The sequence below is a fragment of the Culex pipiens genome, chromosome 3 (genome assembly GCF_016801865.2).
Source record: "Culex pipiens pallens isolate TS chromosome 3, TS_CPP_V2, whole genome shotgun sequence".
Taxonomy (NCBI): domain Eukaryota; kingdom Metazoa; phylum Arthropoda; class Insecta; order Diptera; family Culicidae; genus Culex; species Culex pipiens.
The window spans coordinates 9,598,068-9,622,693 of record NC_068939.1 but is presented as its reverse complement, the minus strand read 5'-3'; the positions used below and the strand labels follow the sequence as shown (position 1 = coordinate 9,622,693).

Below are 24,626 nucleotides of genomic sequence, written 5' to 3'. Positions count from 1 at the left end.
AAAAGTGAAGACGATTCCCACGTTAGTGAAGAAAAAATCGAATCAAATTTGAGGCAACTTTAAGTGAGTGCGAAAAATGCCATCAATTTATGGTGGCAATGCTTTAATTCGAAGTTCCTACAATATTATTGAGGGCGTGCTGTTTTTATAGCTCTACAATCGGAAAATTAAATTTTTCATCCGGATTAGACCTTGTTTGTGGGCGAGGAAATGCTCCACGCGACGACAGCTGGAGACGCTCGAATCAAAATAGGTGTAAATTAAATTAGTTTGTTGATTTTTTTTTTAAATAAAATTGCGTTAGATGAGTAGGGATGCTAATCAAGTTAGAAAAATAGTTATGATGTGTTTTAAGATTTTTAAATAAAAACTACATATTTAAAAAAAATAATTTCTCCCCTTTAAAATTTTCTCAAAAAGAAAAAGACAAAAAAATAAATTATTGCCATACCTTGATTAAAAATGTATAATTACATGGCTATAAAATAACATAATATTTGTTTTATTACACAATGAAGACATTCATATTAATATTGAATACATCGTAGAAAGGGACAGAACAAAATGTATTGCCAAAATTAAATTAATGATGCATTTTTATAGTTTTTTATTTATGTTTTGTTGATATTTTTTAACATAAATTTAGATTAAATTTGCAAAAAATATGGAACATATCTCACAATCAAACTATACAACATCGAAAATAAATCTTTTTTTTATTTTGCACTTTGCTTTAGTGATCTACAAACGTTTTTTTTTTGTTGTTAGAAAACAAGTTGGAATTTAGATTTCTTGTTTTTTGAGCATGTATTATTTTCCTTGACACCGGGGCTTGTTTTTAAAAGGAAATGGCTTAACCAGTCAATAATTTTAACTTAATAAAAAATAAAATATAAATTTCTATTAAGAGTTCAATGTAAACAGTAAAACTTAAAGTAAGGCGAAATCCATATAGTATGCCATGCTCTAGGGGGGAGGGGGGGTCTGAGTAAGTTTGACATTGCATGCTATAAGTATAGGAAAAGCGTGACAAAGGGGGGAGGGGGTAAAATTTTGGCTGATTTTAGCGTGACGTACCTTATGGATGAAGCCTAAGTTGACAAGTTTAAGGAAAGTTATCTCTTTTATTATTATTTTTCCTAAAAGAATGGGTCACCACATAACAAAACAAGTAATCTCGCTGGTGTAATATTACTTAGTTTATGATGTACTTTCAGACTGATATTGTGTCAGAAAAAATTATTATTTTACATCTAAAATTGGTGAAATTTGATTTTGATTTTATGCAGTATTTTTTCACGCATAAATTTAGATAAATTTACTTCAAAAGTATTATTGTTACACCTTAAAATTTTCAACTAGCCGTATTTTAACTTTTTTGTTGTAAAACTTAGCTAAATTGCAAAAATATGAAATTAAAATCTGAAAATCTATGTTTAAATTTAAAATGGCTTTTTGGGCTATCGCTGCGTTTTAGTTAAAGTTTGTTGGAGACATTTTTGCATAGAAAGTAAATTTTGACATTTTTAAGTATTTGTATCGATGTTTAGGTTTAAAAATAAATAAACTCGCTTTAGAATTTTTTGTGAAATACTCAAAATATTCACCAAACTACGTATTTTCGAAAAAAATACTACAAATTAAGTACAATACGGGTAAAATGATCGGGATTTTTTCATGAATTTCGAAAGTAATAACATAAATTTGTAATTTTTTTTTTACATAAATTTGTGAAAAAAACGTCAAATTTTTTACATTACTACGTATATTCTGAAAAATACTCAAATTTAAGTATTTTAACAATATGGGTATCAAATGATCGGAATTTTTCCAAACATTTCGATAGTCATAATATTTTTTTGAGAAATACTCAAATTTGTCACAAAACGACGTATTTTCGAAAAAATACTACAATTTTTAGTTTTTTTTTTTACAATTTTGGTATCAAATGATCGGGGTTTTTCATAAAAGGCCTGGGTGTAAAATAAATATTGCATTATTTTATGCAATTTTATGTGATTTTACACCCTGAAATATGTAGCAATTTTACCATCGGATTTTTTGCTGTGTACATTTTGAAAGTTATAAAACATTTTTTGAAAATAGTAAAACTTTCCACAAAATTACGTATTTTCGAAAAAAAAACCTGAATATTCAAGTTTTTTATACACTGAGCATCAAATGCTCGGGATTTTTTCATACATTTTAAAAGTAATAACACATTTTTTTGAAAAAGCTCGAAATTTTCACAAAACTACAAATTTTTATTAACAAATTAAATTCCGATTATATGATACCAATATAATAAAAACTGGAATTTTGAGTTTTTTTTAAGTACGAAGTAATTTGATTATTTTGAGTATTTTTAAAATAAATTTATCTAAATGTATGAAAAATTCCCAATCATGCCCAATACCCATTTTGAAAAGTCAACAAAATTTTTGTTTTGTTTTTTCAAAAAAAAGGTAGTTTTGTGAAAATTTTGAGTACTTCACAAAAAATATTATTGCTTACAAAAAACCCTTAATGTAAAACACAATTATTTTTTTTTTTGAAAATATGTAGTTTTGTTTTTTTAAGTATTTCTCAAAAAATATTATAACTGTCGAAAAGGATGAACAAATCTCAACCATTTGATACCCATATTGTAAAAAACTTAAATGTTGAGTATTTTTCGAAAATACGTAATTTTTAGAAAATTTTGAGTATTTTCATAAATTTGTGTTTTTACTTTCGAAATGTATGAAAAAATCTCGATCACTTGATACCCAAATAGCAAAATCAATAATTTGCTTTGCATTTTTTGAAAAAAAAGCATTTTCAAAATGTATGAAAAATACGTTCATCTGTGAAAATTTTCATGTTATAATTAAATTGCGTTGGATAACTGACATCATCCCGATTCTTCCCGAGGCATAACTGTATAAATTTGCAACAGTTTTGAAAAAAAATCATCAACTTTGGCCATGTTTCGAACTAATATTCTAAATGCTAAATGTTTAAGTTTAATTTTTTTTTAAATTCTCAAAAAATCTAAAAAAAATATTTAAAATCTACCAATGCAAAAACTAAAAAATATAAATGCATATAAAATAGATTGAAAAAATAACGAATATAGAAAATAAGAGAAGTTTAGATTTTTGGAGAACAAATGATGCTCAAAATGGCGAGAAAAATTAAAATAATCAAAAAAGAATTGGGCTGTTGAGCATTAATTTTAATTGGCAGATCTTCGAACACTTAAAGATTTTTTTTAATGCAGTTCAACCCAGCCAAAAAAGAATTTTGAATTTGCAAAAAATATTTCCAACCTAAATTAAACATGAATTAAAATCAAATTAATAAAATTAGGTATCCCAAAACCATTTCACCTAGATCAAATTTCTCGCCCTGATGAAGTCATTGAGTTGGCTTATTCACAGTAGGAAGAACAGCAAAAAAAAAAAAACAAACCCCTCTATCTATTTGTGGCGCGTGCTGTCCAGATCCGGACCGGTCGTGTTGATCAGGTTGTAATTTAATTTTCACCAGAAATAACAACAAAAAGTTCAACACTCCCGTTCCCCCTCCCAACTCAGCCAGGTTGTGCGCGGTTGTTGGTGCACGAAATTTAACTGATTTAAAATTGATTTAAGCTGAGTACATTCCGGTAGTGGATTCCAGTAGAGTTTGAGCAAAAGAGCAGAAAAAAAATCTGGTCGACACAGATTGCAAAATCAGACGAAATGTCCACATCAGCAGGAGCAGTGGATGGAATGAGTTGGGACAGCGATTGTAACCCGATAGGATGAGGTTGTTAAATTTAAATTGAATGTAAATAAATTGAACAAATGATAGAAACGATTTTTCTTCCCTTTCCGGGCTCGCACACACTTGCACACTTTTTTGGTGACAGCGATCAATTTTTGAGGAGTTCAATTTTGATTTTTCTTAAAAAGTTAAAAAAAAACTTAATTTTTGTAAATTTGTTTTAAAACAAGCTCAAAAATATATTTTAGAAAAAAAAAACATTGGTGGACCCCTCGGAGTCTCATATCCAGTACGGTGCATTCCGAACTTGTAAAAAGATGTCATCCACGCTTGAATACGCGCTCAAATCGATCAATTAAAGTTTTATTGACGATCCCATTCAGTTCGGTTTGGACAGCCCAGCCTCACAACTGGCGAGCCCCGGCGTTTGGCGTGCGCCAATCACTGAAGTACCGTTCAAGGGTGTTTGATTGGCCTAAAGTGGGTCATTTCTCCAAATATGACCAATTTGACAATTTCACAAAATTTGCTTTCGAATAACCTTTTTTAAAATAACTTTGAATTTCTGAAATTGCCTAAAAAATCTTATTGAAGAAATTTATAAAATTTCAATCAAATAACCAACCTCACCTCATTCAACGGTTTTCCACCAACCGGAAAGAGAAAAGCGAAAAACTAGTTAGGCAAAAGCGTTCGGCATTGTCACGCGTCTATTTTCGTTGGTCTAAGTCTGAATGGCTTGTGGATAGACTGGACATGGCGGCGGAAGGGCAAAGCTCCTCTCAATCAACTATGGAACAAGAACTGAAAGACAACAACAAAAAGCTCACCATGTTCGTCGTCTTGGCTTGTTCGAACCGAAAAGCCCTCGGAAAAACTGAACGCTTGATTGATTCATAGATGATTCAATACTATCCGTTCCGTTCAAAGTCAGGCAGTGGGGAAAAAGGAAACATTCGAACAAATCCCTCTTTCTTCCTTTTTGGCAAATCGGAAACATAAGGTAAATCCCCGGAAAACAAGTTTATCTTGATTCGGTGGTGGCTTTTCAGTTGCGAATTGAAACATTTATCGTCAGAGAGAAAAAAAAAGAAAAATCCAGAGCATAATGCTTGTTTACTGTCGTTGGCAAAAGTCGTCTCGTTGAAGTCGTCAGTTGCGAGGGAAAAGTTATCGTAATGGAAAGCGATAACGGGAAATAGCACCAGCTCTCTTGGAATTGATGCTACAAATCGAGCTAGTCGAGGAAGACGGGACGGGTCATCTCGGTGGGTTTTTTTTTACGCTGGCAGAGTCATTCGAGTTGATGCTGAATGAGTGAGTTCTAAACAGTGACAGCGATGAGTCTTATCCGGCGAAAGCTCGCTGTGGTGATTTGGGGAAGCTTTATGGGTGAGTTTTAAAAAAGCTCGTTTGGTTTGAGTTTAGGATTGTGAGTGCTATTTTTGGAATTGATTGTGTCATTTGAATTGGACAATGCTTAAGTTTCATGTCTATCGTTTTGAAAATTTGACAGAGATAATAATGGGTAATTCTCCACCAACTCATACGAAATCGGGAAAAGTTTCCCCGACCCTTCTTAGATTTGCGTGAAACTTTGTCCTAAGGGGTAACGTTTGTCCCTGATCACGAATCCGAGGTCCGTTTTTTGATATCTCGTGACGGAGGGGCGGTATGACCCCTTCCATTTTTGAATATGCGAAAAAAGAGGTGTTTTTCAATAATTTGCAGCCTGAAACGGTGATGAGATAGAAATTTGGTGTCAAAGGGACTTTTATGTAAAATTAGACGCCCGATTTAATGGCGTACTCAGAATTCCGGAAAAACGTATTTTTCATCGAAAAATACACTAAAAAAGATTTAATAAATCTGCCATTTTCCGTTACTCGACTGTTAAAAAATTTTGGAACATGTCATTTAAAGGGAAATGAAATATACTTTTCGAATCTATAATGTCCCAGAAGGGTATTTTTTTTATTTAGAACAAAATTTTTCATTTTAAAATTTCGTGCTTTTTCTAACTTTACATGGTATTTCTTAGAGTGTAACAATGTTCTACAAAGTTGTAGAGCAGACAATTACAAAAATTTTGATATATAAACCAGAGGTCCAATCTTCAATGTCTCTAAGAAAATTTTATAGCACATTTTCTGAATATTTTCAGAAATGATCACTCATGGTCACTATTTTTTAAAATCGAAAAACTGCAATTATTTCGCTAAAATCAAACTTTCAATGGCTATATCTGAGCAATTCCAGCTCAAATCAGAAATTTTTCTGGTACTTTTGTACCCGACCCTCTCCGATTTCAATGAAACTTTTTAGACATGTTATCCTAGGCCTATATAAGCCATTTTTGTGTATATGGAGCCAATAGTACTCGAAAATAACATTTGAGAAGGGCGTATGGTATTTAAATATTTTTGTATTTTGCAATTTAAAAATTACTGTATCTCGAAGCCATTGCGTCGTATCAAAAAGTGGTCAAAGACAAACTTGTAGGAAATTGGATGGGCTTTCTGAAAAAAATACACTGAAACAAAAATACACGCCACTTCTATGAGATTTTTTGATTTTTAAGTCTAAAACTTAAATTTAAAGGTGTTGTCACGATTTTTTTTCGTTCAAAATTTTTGAGGAAATAGCCTATGATGTTACCAAAAGACTGATGAAAAATGCAGAATGGTATGTCTCTCCTAAAAAAATACAAAAATCATTTACTAAAACTGTATTTTTGAAAAGTGGTCTAAACGTCAAAATTTTCAAAAACCCATAGTGGGAATCGATTTCCCAGACAATTTTACATAAAAGTCTCCATATTGACCGTTGTCCTATGTCCAGTCCTTGGGAAGATACAGCGGTTTTGAAAATAAAAATGATGAAAAAATAGATTTTTTGGTGGTTTTTGGCAATTTCTATATGACAGACTTGGTTTTTCAGTCTCGTTAATATTTTTACCGGAAAGCTCGTCCAATTTCCCATAAGTTTGCCTTTGACAGCATTTCAATTGGATGTAAGGGCTTACAGTTATAAGCTTAATTTCATTGTTAATAACTGAAAAGGGAATATTTTTTTCAGTGTGGTAGAAACCTGGATAGTAAATTAGCTTACGTAAATATCAAAACGAGTCAAATCAAAAAGCTGTCAAAGGCCAACTTATGGGAAATTGGACGAGCTTTCCGGTAAAAATATTAACGAGACTGAAAAACCAAGTTTGTCATATAGAAATTGCCAAAAACCACCAAAAAACCAATTTTTTCTTCATTTTTATTTTTAAAAACGCTGTATCTTCCCAAGGATTGGACATAGGACAATGGTCAATATGGAGACTTTTATGTAAGATTGTCTGGGAAATCGATTCCCACTATGGGTTTTTGAAAATTTTGACGTTTAGACCACTTTTCAAAAAAACAGTTTTAGTAAATGATTTTTGTATTTTTTTAGGAGAGACATACCATCCTGCATTTTTCGTCAGTCTTTTGGTAACATCTTTGGCTATTTCCTCAAAAATTTTGAACAAAAAAAAATCGTGACAACACCTTTAAATTTAAGTTTAAGACTTAAAAATCAAAAAATCTCATGGAAGTGGCGTGTATTTTTGTTTCAGTGTATTTTTTTCAGAAAGCCCGCCCAATTTCCTACAAGTTTGTCTTTGACCACTTTTTGATACGACGCAATGGCTTCGAGATACAGTAATTTTTAAATTGCAAAATACAAAAATATTTAAATACCATACGCCCTTCTCAAATGTTATTTTCGAGTACTATTGGCTCCATATACACAAAAATGGCTTATATAGGCCTAGGATAACATGTCTAAAATGTTTCATTGAAATCGGAGAGGGTCGGGTACAAAAGTACCAGAAAAATTCCTGATTTGAGCTGGAATTGCTCATCATGAAAATAGAGCCCATTATCGAAAAATCTGTAAAGTACTTTTCGATTGAAAATTCAATTTTGCATTAAAAAATAATGTCAAAATTGTTTTTGCATGAAACTTCGATTTTTTTTTCCAAAAATCACTATTTTTTCAAAAAATCATGACTCTGCTGCAAGTTTTTTGACCATACTTCTATATGGCTCAAAAGTTGCGGGTTTTGTCCACTAAAACATATAAAAAAATCTCAAAAATAAAAAAAAAATTGGGAAATTGAGTTTTTGTGAGAAAAATAATACCTACAACTTTGCCGAAGACACCAAATTGATCAGAAAGTTCACTCAAAAGTTACAGCTGTTTGAATATTTTTACAAACCATTTTTGTATGGACACCCGCCAAAATTGTATGGAGACTTGTATGGGTGAACCAATGACACAAAAAAGCTCCTTTGATCATAGATTTTGTAGAAAATTGCTCAATTCTAAAATGGAAAATAATAAGATACATTTTTTTCTATTTCTCCATTGGGGTCGTCCTAGCCAAGTCTCAATAAAATTCAAATAACAAGTGCTTGAAAATAAATAACTCCTCGTAATTTCAACCAATTTTAGCATCATTAGTTGCTAATGAAAAGTTATTAATTGGACTTTGAGGACAAGTAGGTTGAGTACTACACCCAAAACTGGCAGCGCTAGTCCGAGAGAATGGTGGTACCATTCACGGACGCAGAGAACACAGCTCGAGATGGGCGATAGAACTATTCTCTCGAGGTTCATTTGCAAAAAAAGTTCATCCGTCAAACAAAAAACCAAAAATGTCGACAACGGGAATCGAACCAGAGACCTTTGACAAACCAATCCAATGACTTAGCTGCCTCGGCCACCACAGCTTGGTGACCAAGGAGAAGTCAGAAGTCGATGTATGACACTTGTTAGAGATTTATTGATTCAACTAACGAATGAACTCATTTGTTATGATGGTGTGAGTTGAGCTCTCAATAAATTTTGAGAGAACGATTATCTCGACTCTGAATTTTGGGTGTAACAATCAAGTCTTATGTTAAAAAAGTCGTATGAAACTTTAAAATGCTGCTTTGGCCTTATCTGACCCAATTTTTGAAAATATTCACCGGATTCACCGGAAAGGTCTAAAATTTAAAAAAAATATCCAGGTGGTTAAAGGATGGCCTTACTCTAAACTAGTAAAAACATACAACTCGTTCAAAAAGACTTCAGCACAAAACAAATGAACCCAGGTAGATCGAACCGCTAGAGGGTAAAGTGAGAGCACATGCAACCATACCAGTCACTAAGCTCTTTCACTAAATGCACTTGACCTTACTCAATGACGAACCAAAAGGTCATTGAAAAGTCTTTTGTCTCTTGTTTGATCAGAGCTGCAGGAATTGCTTGTTGCTATTTGATGATTTTGTTTTAGGTTTTTCAAAACATACAAAATAATGCTGTGAACAATTGATTTTTTTAAGTTCGTTTAATAACAAGAAAACAAACAAAGATCAATCAATTTTCGAATTCAAATTTGGCGAAGGGAACTCATACCTGAGAGCTCTCTTGGTCAAAAGTCATGCCATGCGCGAAGGCAATAGAAAAAAAGTTCAAACCAAAAGCAGTTTATTGAATTCGCTCACCTTCTGCTCCTCCTTAACCGCCTAATCTGCGATCAAATTGTTTTGATAGCCCAAACCGTATGCACGATGATGATGAACGCCACCACCGCCGCGAGAAGCAGAGCATTGAAATGCGGGGAAAAGCGTTCGAATCTTACCTGTGCGGTGGGCCTTAACGACCGTTACGTCGTTTGTTTTGAGGTTAATCGATGTCTGTGCTACTGGATGTGCCTTCCTTAGAGGATTGTGGTGGGTATTGTATTTTTTGTATCGGATGCAGCGCACGTGCTCGATTGCACAATTTGAGCGGGATTTAATCGATTACGAATTAATTTTTTTGAATCATTTGATGATCGAATGTTAAATGATCAAATGATCAAATGATCAAATGATCAAATGATCAAATGATCAATTGATCAAATGATCAAATGATCCAATAATATGGTCATCAATTTATTTAAAAAGAACTGAATTACAACATAAAAGTGACATAATTTGTCGAAATCGTAATTGAAAGGCTCAACTGGATCACGTAATCTAGCTAACCAGTACCAAACCAGTTTCTGAAATTATGACTGGTCCCGTTTTCAGAACCTTTATCCCGTGTCAGAAAGTGATTGTGGCAGGGTGTGACCTCGCATCGCTGATATACCGGTTAATGCTGTTACCAGAAAGCCGCAATTTGCAATGCTTTTTGAGCTATATGAGTGCACTTGGAGTGCAGAGCGGTTTCTGAAAAAACGGCGTGGAAAACCAGTTCACACCCAAATAAAATTCAGCCAACGCGGGCAAAACCGTGAAACGTTGGAGTAAGAAACAACAAAAAAACAACAAAGCTGCACATAAAACAAGCAAAACAAACAAACCAACAAAACACAACAAAACGGGCGATAGCGTACGCGCACGGGAAGAATGCAAAATAGTAAGCCAAAAAATCGCATTTTCTGCAGTTTTACTTGAGGGTTGGTTTATATCTACAGGCAATATCGGTAAGCTTTTTTTTAAACACACCGTCTTGTTGCCATGAGTCAATTTGCTGGCGGAGGACCTCAACCCTTAACTTGAGGCGAAATCGGCAATTTGTTTCAATTTGAGTTATTTTTGTTGTATTTTGAACGAGTAGAAAAAATAAAGTTGAGACAAGATAAAACAACCGCGACCACATTTCTTGGTGCCCTGACCAAATTGGGAAGGTTCGTCCGTCTGTTCCACGTGTATTTTATTTTGTTCGGTTGCCAGCTGATATGTTTTTTTTTAAACTTCTCACTGTAAGCATTGTAGTAGGTACAGAGTTGAAAAATGTGCAACAGAGGGCTTTTCCTGTACACAAAACACCCGCCAAGAAAAGGTAGGCAAGCCCTGTTGATTGAAGTCTCTCGACAGCCGTGCCGGCTTTTTGTCCGTCCAAATCTCTCTCTCTCCCCTGGCAGCAGCAGCGGAGCCACGCGAACCTCGGCGAAAGGGTTAATGATCTGACGGAGGGAACCACTTTTTTTTTTGTTGCACACGAACGAAAGTGTTATTTTGTAATCGACTGTTGATACACTTGATGATTATTGGCAAGGCCGGCTTAAGTTATGCAATTCAGAAGCGAGGAAAACAGACGGGCCAGACAGGACATGGATGTATGGTTTTTGCGGTGATCTACATGGTTGAGCGTTGGTTTGTGTTGTTTCCACGATGGCATGTTGGTTGGACTGATTAGCATTAGACAGGGCACGAAAGTGGGCGAAAAGTGTCAATGAACGGAATCGGAACGGATTGGCGTGCAGAATGGACTGTTTTGGGGTTGTTATTATGTTGTCAATCTATGTTGATTTAGTGGGCCAATTTGGAATAATTGACTTTATGATTTATTTTATGTTGACACGTGCTGGTTTAAAAATAAATATACTTTTAATAGACGAAAAGAATAAAACAAATTTTCATTTTTCAATTGAAAAAAGACTTAGATTTTAATTCATTTTTTAAATAATTTTAAGAGATTAAGTTTGGATTGAGAATTCACAGATCAACGGGTTATAACAGAAAGATGATGATATTACGGACAACCGACTCTAAGGGGACATTTAACTTTACTCATTAACATTCTTGAATGTATTGTGATAATTTGGTTGTAGGGTTTCTGAGACTTGCTTTAATATATGGGTAATTCTCTACCAACTCACACGTAATCTTAATTTTCAAAAAAACACTTTTTTTTTTTCTGATATGTTTTAGAGGACATCAAATGCCAACTTTTCAGAAATTTCCAGAATGGGCAAAAAATCTTAGACCGATTTATGAATTTTTGAATCCATACTGTTTTTTTTTTAAATCGAATATTGATCGCAAACATTTTTCAACTAAATTTTTCGATGTAAAATCGAATTTGCAATCAAAAAGTACTGAAGTGAAATTTTGATAAAGTGCACCGTTTTCAAGTTATAGCCATTTTTAGGTAAGTTTTTTTTATTTTTTTTAATTAGTGCCCATGTTTGCCCAATTTTGAAAAAAAAATTAAAAGCTTAGAAAAATCTCTATATTTTACTTTTATGAACTTTGTTGATACGACCCTTAGTTGCTGAGATATTGCCATGCAAAGGTTTAAAAACAGGAAAATTTATGTTTTCTAAGTCTCACCTAAACAACCCACTATTTTCTAACGTCAATGTCTCAGCAGCTAATGGTCCGATTTACAATGTTAAAACATAAAACATTCGTAAAATTTTCCGATCTTTTCGAAAACAATATTTTCAAAAAAATTTAATCAAGATTAACATTTCAAAAGGGTCTTGGTTCAAAAAATTTTCAAAATATTTTTTTTCGAAAAGATCGAAAATGAGCGACTTTTTATCGCATTTTGGCGAAGGATATCCTTTCCGTGTCCTTTCGATTATGCAAAAAATTGAAGTGGTAATTTTTTTCATTTAGGGCTAAAAAATTAATTTAGAAATAAGTGTTTTTGTAACTTTGCAAGATTACTTTGCATATATTTGTTTCTGGCAAAAAACAACAATTCTTTCACACTCATGACATTTTCGCGCACCCCAGAGTTCTTCTAACAATGCTCGCAAAATGCCTCTCAATCAGTTTCAGATCGCGCTGCGTCGTCGTCGCGTTCGTGAAAGTAAAAGTCAAGGCGTTTGGGTGGCGGTTTTCAATTTCAACCGGAAACATAAAACTAACTCCACCCCACTCCATATCCCCCTCTCCCCCGAGCAGTTTCCCCATTGTGTTTGGCATGGTCAGGGCGCCCGGTTGAGGTCAACCCGAGAAGTGACGCCGCCGCCGCCGACAGCATGGGCGGACCTCCCGCCGTTCGACTTCCAGAAGAAATCGTGGAAATGGAAAAATTGCAGCCCGGTTCCGGGTTCCGACGTCGGGCCCGGCCCGGGGTGCAGTCAAGTGGAACTGACTTTTTGCGAAAAACCAACGCAAAGTGGCCACTAACGAAGCGGCGGCGACTCTCGTTAGTTTCGTTAGCTTTTGGTTGCGGTGTGATCTATTCAAAGTTTGGTGGCGTATTTTATGGTTGCACGCATTAGAGGCCGGTCGGCGGCGACATCGGAGCAAATTGACAATAAAATCGGACAAATTATATTGACAGTTGCGTCAAGTTGGCAGGTTGGTTTCTTGTTGAGAGAGAGAGAGGGAAAATGTCGTGAAACTTGAGTGACGTTGGGTGACATGAATGGGGCCTCAATTGTTTGGAATGATTGACGAGCGATATTTTGGCGAGATTTCACGAAGAGTGGTTTTATGGGGGACGTAGTTAAACTTATTGCATTTGTCGTTATTTTATTTCAAAACTTGATCACGATTATTCGATTATTTTCTTCTACGAATCCTGAACTCCGGCCAATTACTAATTCCTAGCATGCTAATACCTCATCACACTTTGTCTACACACCAAGTCACTAATTAATTCCGTGGACTATTAGTCAAAAGTTCTTTGCTGATTACACCCTTTTCCACAGTTTTTCATTCCAAGAAAATTGATCCACTAAGTCAAAATCGGTTTTCTCCTTCGCCGGAAAAACGCACACCAATCTTTTTGAAGCACGTTCCGGGCGCCATCAATTCTGGAATAATTTGTCATAGAGACGTATAGCGTAATTTTTTTAAGTGTTTTTTTATAGTTATATGATTTAATTTGTTTTTAGATTCCGTTATTTTGATTAAGAAAAAAATCTAGAAAATCCTTCCAAATCTCAAGCAAGACATCCGTCCAACCACTTCTTTCTGCCCCTTTTCAGACGCTAAACCCAGCCAAAGCAAATGGCTCTGCGAGAAGCGCGAGCAAACCCAGAATATAATAACGATTCCATGAATAATTAACAATCATTTTCCGGCCGTTCGTCATTTGGCCGGTCTTTTCGGGGTCCGTCGATTTGATTCCGCGCGAGACTTCCCAGGGATCTCCGGGGACATGGGGAGGAGGGAAGAAAAGTCCAACTCTGCGAAATAAATCCATCACCGGAAAAGGGGAGGGAGTTATAAAAAAAAGTGCAACCAAATCGTGATTATGATTATGACGGCAAAGTTACTGCTTTTTTTTTGGATGGTAAGGATTTTGTAGGGTTGAAACATTAGGTTGGTTCGTATTTATACTTTATATTTATACAACTTTTAATCCAAAACAGAGTTATTTAATATTAGCAATTGACTGCGAATTTATTTTTTTAGACATTCATTTGGAATTTCTCATAAAAACTAATTACTTTAAAAATCTAGTTATGCATTTTATATTTTACTAGACAAAATAGTTCAGTCCCATTCCCTATTCGAGTTGATGTATACGGCATTTCTAAAATCACATTAAAAAAAACCATTCTCTATTTTTGTAATAAGTTCAAGTGGAGCCAAAAGCCATTTTTTAAGAAAATTCCGGTAAGGACTAAAAATCATTAGCTTACCTTTTTCAAAAAGCAGTGAGTTTTCAGAAATCCAAGCAAGGTAGATAATATGTTAACTTTTTGTGTTAACTGCTATTTTTGAGTTTTTTTTTAATGGTTACAGTTTTTCAATTTTTTAAAGTAATGCCCATATTTGAAAATATTTTTTCCTTTCACCGTAAACGACGAAAAAGCCTAAGAATCGAAAAGTAACATTTTTCAAAATAAATGCTGAAAGTTCTACTTTTCAGCACTTGCGCTTGATTGACAAAATACATGAACATTAGTGTGTCCCAAAAAATCGATCTAGTGGAAACCTTCGGGCTTTTTTTTTTCATACAACAAAAAATTCACAAAAATCGTTGCGATTTACAGAAAAATGCTCTGTTTTCATACAAAATGTCATATTTTATTCTAAAAACATGAAAAATGCATTCAAATCGTCCCGTATTTCACTTTAAATCATAGTTAGGAGTCCTACAAAATAATGTTCTGTATTCATATTGATCCAGGAAGTAAACATTTTTCATTGGCAACTGTTAAAAATGGAAAAAAATGTTTTTTTTTGCATGACATTTTTACGAATTTATCTCAAAAATCCATCTAAAAAACATGCAACCAAACCAATACCATCATCATGTAGGTAACCATTTTATGAACAATTTTGCTTTTTAACAATTTGTTTTTGTCACTTCAGTGCCAAGATACAGCCATTTTAGTAAAATAAAAATGGCGAATTTTCAAAATTCCCTATGAAAACTCAATTTTATCACTTACACCACTGTTTCAGCTACTGCCAGCATTTGATATGATTCCAAACCTTTTGCATTGTTTTATGACAACAATTTACAAGCAAAATTGAAAGTTTTCATTGATTTGATTATGTGACGTAAGCGCCATTACGAAGAAATGTATTTTTAATTAGCCGTTTTTAATACAATAAAATCTAATTTTACAAGATTTTGATGAAAATTGTTTTTTTGTTTAAAAAATATACAGATGTATTAATGTAAGTAATTTTATTTCATTAAAAGCAAGGAAAAAAATAATAATACAATAATTGAAATTAAAAGCCAGAATTTTCCATTAGATTTCCAAAAATGTAAGATTTGACAAAAAATTAAAATGTTTGCGAAAAAAATATATTTTTTTGCGGATTCAACATGACAACACACGCAGGGGAATGCATTTAAAACTAATTTCAGATGATTGCACTTAAATTTCCACTCAAAATTTAAACCAATCCCTTTTATTTTTCGGGCCGACTTTAAAGGGAGGTGGTGACAAAAGCTTTAAATAATGTTTGTACTAAAATACTTTAGAAAATTTAAAAATATTTCAGATTACAGCACTAAATGAAGTCAAAAGGTGGTATTGGATTTTTTAAACAATTTTTTTAAATCATCATTTTTTTCCAAAACATATAGCTACACTAGGGTGCCCAGAATATGGGACTTTTTCTCAAATCCTCGCTCCACAAGCTGAATATTGTTCCTTGAGCTATTTTAGGACTCTGGAACAAATATGAGCAAAATCGGTCATCATTTACCCATTGATACTCGGAGGTGAAGTTTGTATGGGAAAAATCAAAAAAATGTATGGAAAACCCAAGTTTCTTACGGTTTGGTCTGCACGGTGCGCTACTTCCATCCAAATATTTCCAAACGTGAGATTCTTATTGAAAATTTAATGCTCTACAACTTTGTACAACATACCAAAGCTGTAAAACTCGATCCTGAAAAGTTATTAGCGATTTAAAAAAGTCATTTTTGTATGAAAAACATTGTTTTCGCCAACTTTAGGCTCGGGTATCAATGGGTTAATCTCATCCAATTTCGCTCAAAATTTACACAGATGCTTAAAATAACCCAAAAAACCGTTTTCCACTTGTGGAGCAGGGGGTCATTTTTTCTGGGCACCCTAAGCTACACCCAACACTGGGCAGCGCTAGTTCGAGAGAATAGTGGTTCCATTTAAGGACCCAGAGAACACAGCTCGAGATGGGCGGGAGAATTATTTTCTCGAAGTTCATTTGCAAAAAAAAAGTTCATCCGTCAAAACCAAAAACAAAAAGTGTCGACTACTGGAATCGAACCAGAGAATTTTGACATACTAACCAAATGATTTAACTGCCTTAGCCACCACAGCTTGATGAACTAAGAGAGGTCAGATGTCGATGTATGAGACTTGTTGGAGATTTATTGTTTCAATTAACGATTGAACTCATTTGTTGTGGTGGTGTGAGTTGGTAGCATTATTTTCTCGATTTTGGCGCTGAGCCCTCAATACATTTTGAGGGAACGATTCTCTCGACTCGGACTTTTGGGTGTAGATCAAAGTTTTTTTGCCCTTCCAGGTATTTTCTGATAGTTGGCATTTGATGTTCTCTATAAAATATCTAAAATAAAAAAAATAAATAAGTTATTATTTTAAATAAGATTCTAGTGAAAAAAAAAAACTCAATAATTTAATTATGTTTACCGTGTAATTTTCGGTGCAATCCTCATCCATCTCCACAAGTATTCCGAAGATTCCTAATCGATCAAAAACTCTCCTTTAAAAGTTAGCAATTTTTTTATTTTTGCTAATCATTTTTGTATGGACAGCTGCCAAATTTGTATGGAAAATGATTTGGACAAACTGATAAAAAATGGCATCTTTTTAAGCCGGATACAAAAAATGTAAAAAATCGGAATGCCGAATTCTCAGAAAATATGTCTGCTGTAGTTTTACTAAAAGAGGGATACATTTTTAAGAGACTCGGAATGCAATTCATAGAGATTATCTTTTTCATAAGATTTGATTGGAAAATTGAAGAATTGAAGAATTGAAGAATTGAAGAATTGAAGAATTGAAGAATTGAAGAATTGAAGAATTGAAGAATTGAAGAATTGAAGAATTGAAGAATTGAAGAATTGGAGAGTTGAAGAATTGATGAATTGAAGAATTGAAGAATTCTCGATTAAATTTTCAAAAGGCCCTATCTGCATAGGAAACCCATGAGGGATAGGTTGTTTTGAAAATTTTATCTAGAATTGAAGAATTGAAGAATTGAAGAATTGAAGAATTGAAGAATTGAAGAATTGAAGAATTGAAGAATTGAAGAATTGAATTCTAGCTAAAAAAAAGAGAGAAAAAACATGAAAAATTAAGTATTTGCCTTATCAACTCGAGTTCGAAATATCAACAGTAAATACAAATACTTCCTCGAAGCCTAATCTTGAATTGCAAAGAAAAATAACAATTTTCCGGAAAACTCAACGTCTCCACAGAAAAAAGGGGTTTGGGAAATTAATAAACCAACTCGAAGCCATTTTTAGGAAGAAGAAAATGGACCAAAACTCTCTAGCAGCTCGCCGCTCAAACACGTCACGACGTCGCAATCGTTTAGAAATTCATAATTTATGACGCGCGTGGCGTGGGGGCACCGAAAGTCTTGCGAAAGAAATTGAAACCAAGTCCCTTTGCTGCTTCTTTCGGGAGGGGAATCGTGGGTGGAAAACCCCGTTTCAGAACGCGAGGTACGACGCGGGAATGAAGAATGTAATTTAGAAATGGAACGATAAATTTTGAACTTTTTGGCGGGTCCTCGGCGAGTCCACGGCGTGCTAAATCCAATGACAATTGTCACAATTTATGAAGGGTTGCTTTCGAGGGGTTGTACGTCATCAGTGTGGAAGGGGGGAATGTTAAAAGTCACGAGGGGGTAAAAGCTGAGAAGTTTGCGGAGAAGTTTGTAGAAAACAATTAAAATATTTTCTTGGTGAGGGAGTTGCAGGTCAAAATTGTGGAGGCTTTTAAAACTTGATATCCAAAATTCTATTGCATATGAACTAAAACCAATTCAAAAAGGGCAAATTTAACACAAAGTTTTCATATAAATGTAACTATTGCATTCTACTATCTCACTCTACGCAACTCTTTCCTTGCTCAATTTCTCCCAAGTTTACCCCAGTAATTAGACGATAAACAATTCGCGGTTTGCGTAGTTTCTCGCGCAATTACCACCGTCAATAGCTACGGACCCGGTGGTGGCCACCGATAGCAAACAAACGACAACAGTACGGTCGGTTACACTCCCTTCGTCCGAGTGGCTCCAGGGCACTGCTGTTTGGTCAGCCCGACCAGGAATCCATCTCACCGGTTGGCGCAATGCATTTGCAACTTGGAGCAGACCAGCAGTGACAATTACCGCTCAAACTGTCCGTCGAAAAAGCAATTAGTCTATATCGCTCGGTGCAATAGGTTTATGCTCGAGAAGGAGAGTAAAAGTTGAGTGGGGTGACTTTGGACTCCATATGTAAACTGAAAACATTTTAAACTTTTATCATACAATTTTCGTAATTGATTTAAATCATAATTTTAAAATAATTTTAAATGTTTTTTTTTAGTTTCAATTAATTCTGTCAAGTCTGACAAAGTCACCCCGACTCAACAGCACTTACTCTTACAACCACCCACCCGGGGTGAGATGATCCATCAAAGGCACAGTGGGTGGGTGGGTGACCCTCTGCCCCGCACACACACACTATGTTAATTTCCGTCCGCTCGAGTGTGAACAATGCAAACATTATGCTAATGAAGATTATGCGCCAGAATGGACGTGCGGCGGCGGCACAATGTTTAGCGAGGTTGGGGGTCCTCTCTGTAGGAGGAATTTCATGCCCCGAGAGAGAAGGGTGGAAAAAAGAGGCATTTCTTCGAATGTCTTGGTGTTGGTGGAGGTGTAGGGCATAATGAACGGTGCGAAGCATTGACTTCGAGAAAGAAAAAACGGAATTGGAATTGAAACTGTTACACTTTCTAATACTTGTTACTGATGCCTAATTACAGTGGAATTTAGAAACAGGAATCTTCATATTAATGATTTTGGTTAAAAAATTTCAATAAATTTTTAAAAATATTAGGATATTACGGTATACAAAAATTGAGCAAAATATGGTAAAACAGCTTTCTTAATCCATCCAATCAGCCAATTCAGTTGCCGAAAAAGAAAAATAAAAATTTGATGATAAATATGACTCTAATAAGTCATTTAGCTTAATGCAAAATAACGTCAATTTGACTCAACTAAATTATAAAATATAGTCTTTTTGAGCATGTCAAGCTATTTTTATTTTTAATTTTCTTTATTTTAAATAAACTTTTAACTACAAAAAAGGGAAAAGCCTTCGCTTTCTGTTGAGCTGCATTGTTTTAACTCATGATTTTTGAAATAGAAAAAATTATATTCTAAAGATGTTGGGATAATTTTGCCCTTAGAATAGGTACTAAACAAATACTTGCAAGAATTCCTCTTTAAAAAAAGAAAACAATAAAAACTCAACTATTAAAATAGTCATTTTTGTCATTTTTGTCATTTTTGTCATTTTTGTCATTTTTGTCATTTTTGTCATTTTTGTCATTTTTGTCATTTTTGTCATTTTTGTCATTTTTGTCATTTTTGTCATTTTTGTCATTTTTGTCATTTTTGTCATTTTTGTCATTTTTGTCATTTTTGTCATTTTTGTCATTTTTGTCATTTTTGTCATTTTTGTCATTTTTGTCATTTTTGTCATTTTTGTCATTTTTGTCATTTTTGTCATTTTTGTCATTTTTGTCATTTTTGTCATTTTTGTCATTTTTGTCATTTCTAGATTAAATTTTCAAAACAACCTATCCCTCATGGGTTTCCTATGCAGATAGGGCCTTTTGAAAATTTAATCGAGATTTTTGTCATTTTTGTCATTTTTGTCATTTTTGTCATTTTTGTCATTTTTGTCATTTTTGTCATTTTTGTCATTTTTGTCATTTTTGTCATTTTTGTCATTTTTGTCATTTTTGTCATTTTTGTCATTATTGTCATTTTTGTCATTTTTGTCATTTTTGTCATTTTTGTCATTTTTGTCATTTTTGTCATTTTTGTCATTTTTGTCATTTTTGTCATTTTTGTCATTTTTGTCATTTTTGTCATTTTTGTCATTTTTGTCATTTTTGTCATTTTTGTCATTTTTGTCATTTTTGTCATTTTTGTCATTTTTGTCATTTTTGTCATTTTTGTCATTTTTGTCATTTTTGTCATTTTTGTCATTTTTGTCATTTTTGTCATTTTTGTCATTTTTGTCATTTTTGTCATTTTTGTCATTTTTGTCATTTTTGTCATTTCTAGATTAAATTTTCAAAACAACCTATCCCTCATGGGTTTCCTATGCAGATAGGGCCTTTTGAAAATTTAATCGAGATTTTTGTCATTTTTGTCATTTTTGTCATTTTTGTCATTTTTGTCATTTTTGTCATTTTTGTCATTTTTGTCATTTTTGTCATTTTTGTCATTTTTGTCATTTTTGTCATTTTTGTCATTTTTGTCATTTTTGTCATTTTTGTCATTTTTGTCATTTTTGTCATTTTTGTCATTTTTGTCATTTTTGTCATTTTTGTCATTTTTGTCATTTTTGTCATTTTTGTCATTTTTGTCATTTTTGTCATTTTTGTCATTTTTGTCATTTTTGTCATTTTTGTCATTTTTGTCATTTTTGTCATTTTTGTCATTTTTGTCATTTTTGTCATTTTTGTCATTTTTGTCATTTTTGTCATTTTTGTCATTTTTGTCATTTTTGTCATTTTTGTCATTTTTGTCATTTTTGTCATTTTTGTCATTTTTGTCATTTTTGTCATTTTTGTCATTTTTGTCATTTTTGTCATTTTTGTCATTTTTGTAATTTTTGTCATTTTTGTCATTTTTGTCATTTTTGTCATTTTTGTCATTTTTGTCATTTTTGTCATTTTTGTCATTTTTGTCATTTTTGTCATTTTTGTCATTTTTGTCATTTTTGTCATTTTTGTCATTTTTGTCATTTTTGTCATTTTTGTCATTTTTGTCATTTTTGTCATTTTTGTCATTTTTGTCATTTTTGTCATTTTTGTCATTTTTGTCATTTTTGTCATTTTTGTCATTTTTGTCATTTTGTCATTTTTGTCATTTTTGTCATTTTTGTCATTTTTGTCATTTTTGTCATTTTTGTCATTTTTGTCATTTTTGTCATTTTTGTCATTTTTGTCATTTTTGTCATTTTTGTCATTTTTGTCATTTTTGTCATTTTTGTCATTTTTGTCATTTTTGTCATTTTTGTCATTTTTGTCATTTTTGTCATTTCTAGATTAAATTTTCAAAACAACCTATCCCTCATGGGTTTCCTATGCAGATAGGGCCTTTTGAAAATTTAATCGAGATTTTTGTCATTTTTGTCATTTTTGTCATTTTTGTCATTTTTGTCATTTTTGTCATTTTTGTCATTTTTGTCATTTTTGTCATTTTTGTCATTTTTGTCATTTTTGTCATTTTTGTCATTTTTGTCATTTTTGTCATTTTTGTCATTTTTGTCATTTTTGTCATTTTTGTCATTTTTGTCATTTTTGTCATTTTTGTCATTTTTGTCATTTTTGTCATTTTTGTCATTTTTGTCATTTTTGTCATTTTTGTCATTTTTGTCATTTTTGTCATTTTTGTCATTTTTGTCATTTTTGTCATTTTTGTCATTTTTGTCATTTTTGTCATTTTTGTCATTTTTGTCATTTTTGTCATTTTTGTCATTTTTGTCATTTTTGTCATTTTTGTCATTTTTGTCATTTTTGTCATTTTTGTCATTTTTGTCATTTTTGTCATTTTTGTCATTTTTGTCATTTTTGTCATTTTTGTCATTTTTGTCATTTCTAGATTAAATTTTCAAAACAACCTATCCCTCATGGGTTTCCTATGCAGATAGGGCCTTTTGAAAATTTAATCGAGATTTTTGTCATTTTTGTCATTTTTGTCATTTTTGTCATTTTTGTCATTTTTGTCATTTTTGTCATTTTTGTCATTTTTGTCATTTTTGTCATTTTTGTCATTTTTGTCATTTTTGTCATTTTTGTCATTTTTGTCATTTTTGTCATTTTTGTCATTTTTGTCATTTTTGTCATTTTTGTCATTTTTGTCATTTTTGTCATTTTTGTCATTTTTGTCATTTTTGTCATTTTTGTCATTTTTGTCATTTTTGTCATTTTTGTCATTTTTGTCATTTTTGTCATTTTTGTCATTTTTGTCATTTTTGTCATTTTTGTCATTTTTGTCATTTTTGTCATTTTTGTCATTTTTGTCATTTTTGTCATTTTTGTCATTTTTGTCATTTTTGTCATTTTTGTCATTTTTGTCATTTTTGTCATTTTTGTCATTTTTGTCATTTTTGTCATTTTTGTCATTTTTGTCATTTTTGTAATTTTTGTCATTTTTGTCATTTTTGTCATTTTTGTCATTTTTGTCATTTTTGTCATTTTTGTCATTTTTGTCATTTTTGTCATTTTTGTCATTTTTGTCATTTTTGTCATTTTTGTCATTTTTGTCATTTTTGTCATTTTTGTCATTTTTGTCATTTTTGTCATTTTTGTCATTTTTGTCATTTTTGTCATTTTTGTCATTTTTGTCATTTTTGTCATTTTTGTCATTTTTGTCATTTTTGTCATTTTTGTCATTTTTGTCATTTTTGTCATTTTTGTCATTTTTGTCATTTTTGTCATTTTTGTCATTTTTGTCATTTTTGTCATTTTTGTCATTTTTGTCATTTTTGTCATTTTTGTCATTTTTGTCATTTTTGTCATTTTTGTCATTTTTGTCATTTTTGTCATTTTTGTCATTTTTGTCATTTTGTCATTTTTGTCATTTTTGTCATTTTTGTCATTTTTGTCATTTTTGTCATTTTGTCATTTTTGTCATTTTTGTCATTTTTGTCATTTTTGTCATTTTTGTCATTTTTGTCATTTTTGTCATTTTTGTCATTTTTGTCATTTTTGTCATTTTTGTCATTTTTGTCATTTTTGTCATTTTTGTCATTTTTGTCATTTTTGTCATTTTTGTCATTTTTGTCATTTTTGTCATTTTTGTCATTTTTGTCATTTTTGTCATTTTTGTCATTTTTGTCATTTTTGTCATTTTTGTCATTTTTGTCATTTTTGTCATTTTTGTCATTTTTGTCATTTTGGTCATTTTGGTCATTTTGGTCATTTTTGTCATTTTTGTCATTTTTGTCATTTTTGTCATTTTTGTCATTTTTGTCATTTTTGTCATTTTTGTCATTTTTGTCATTTTTGTCATTTTTGTCATTTTGTCATTTTTGTCATTTTTGTCATTTTTGTCATTTTTGTCATTTTTGTCATTTTTGTCATTTTGTCATTTTTGTCATTTTTGTCATTTTTGTCATTTTTGTCATTTTTGTCATTTTTGTCATTTTTGTCATTTTTGTCATTTTTGTCATTTTTGTCATTTTTGTCATTTTTGTCATTTTTGTCATTTTTGTCATTTTGTCATTTTTGTCATTTTTGTCATTTTTGTCATTTTTGTCATTTTTGTCATTTTTGTCATTTTTGTCATTTTTGTCATTTTTGTCATTTTTGTCATTTTTGTCATTTTTGTCATTTTTGTCATTTTTGTCATTTTTGTCATTTTTGTCATTTTTGTCATTTTTGTCATTTTTGTCATTTTTGTCATTTTTGTCATTTTTGTCATTTTTGTCATTTTTGTCATTTTTGTCATTTTTGTCATTTTTGTCATTTTTGTCATTTTTGTCATTTTTGTCATTTTTGTCATTTTTGTCATTTTGGTCATTTTGGTCATTTTGGTCATTTTGGTCATTTTGGTCATTTTTGTCATTTTGGTCATTTTGGTCATTTTGGTCATTTTGGTCATTTTGGTCATTTTGGTCATTTTGGTCATTTTGGTCATTTTGGTCATTTTGGTCATTTTGGTAATTTTGGTAATTTTGGTAATTTTGGTAATTTTGGTCATTTTGGTCATTTTGGTCATTTTGGTCATTTTGGTAATTTTGGTAATTTTGGTCATTTTGGTCATTTTGGTCATTTTGGTCATTTTGGTCATTTTGGTCATTTTGGTCATTTTGGTCATTTTGGTCATTTTGGTCATTTTGGTCATTTTGGTCATTTTGGTCATTTTGGTCATTTTGGTCATTTTGGTAATTTTGGTAATTTTGGTAATTTTGGTCATTTTGGTCATTTTGGTCATTTTGGTCATTTTGGTCATTTTGGTCATTTTGGTCATTTTGGTCATTTTGGTCATTTTGGTCATTTTGGTCATTTCGGTCATTTTGGTCATTTTGGTCATTTTGGTCATTTTGGTCATTTTGGTCATTTTGGTCATTTTGGTTATTTTGGTCATTTTGGTCATTTTGGTCATTTTGGTCATTTTGGTCATTTTGGTCATTTTGGTCATTTTGGTCATTTTGGTCATTTTGGTCATTTTGGTCATTTTGGTCATTTTGGTCATTTTGGTCATTTTGATCATTTTGGTCATTTTGGTCATTTTGGTAATTTTGGTCATTTTGGTCATTTTGGTCATTTTGGTCATTTTGGTCATTTTGGTCATTTTTGTCATTTTGGTCATTTTGGTCATTTTGGTCATTTTGGTCATTTCGGTCATTTTGGTCATTTTGGTCATTTTGGTCATTTTGGTCATTTTGGTCATTTTGGT

General features: G+C 32.3%; 1 protein-coding gene across 1 annotated transcript in view; it reads left to right on the top strand.

The window, feature by feature from the left end:
- The window catches only part of LOC120427216 (heparan sulfate 2-O-sulfotransferase pipe), a 308,534-nt gene that overhangs the window by 7,635 nt on the left and 276,273 nt on the right, over nt 1-24,626 (top strand). The gene's annotated exons all lie outside the window — the stretch shown is intronic.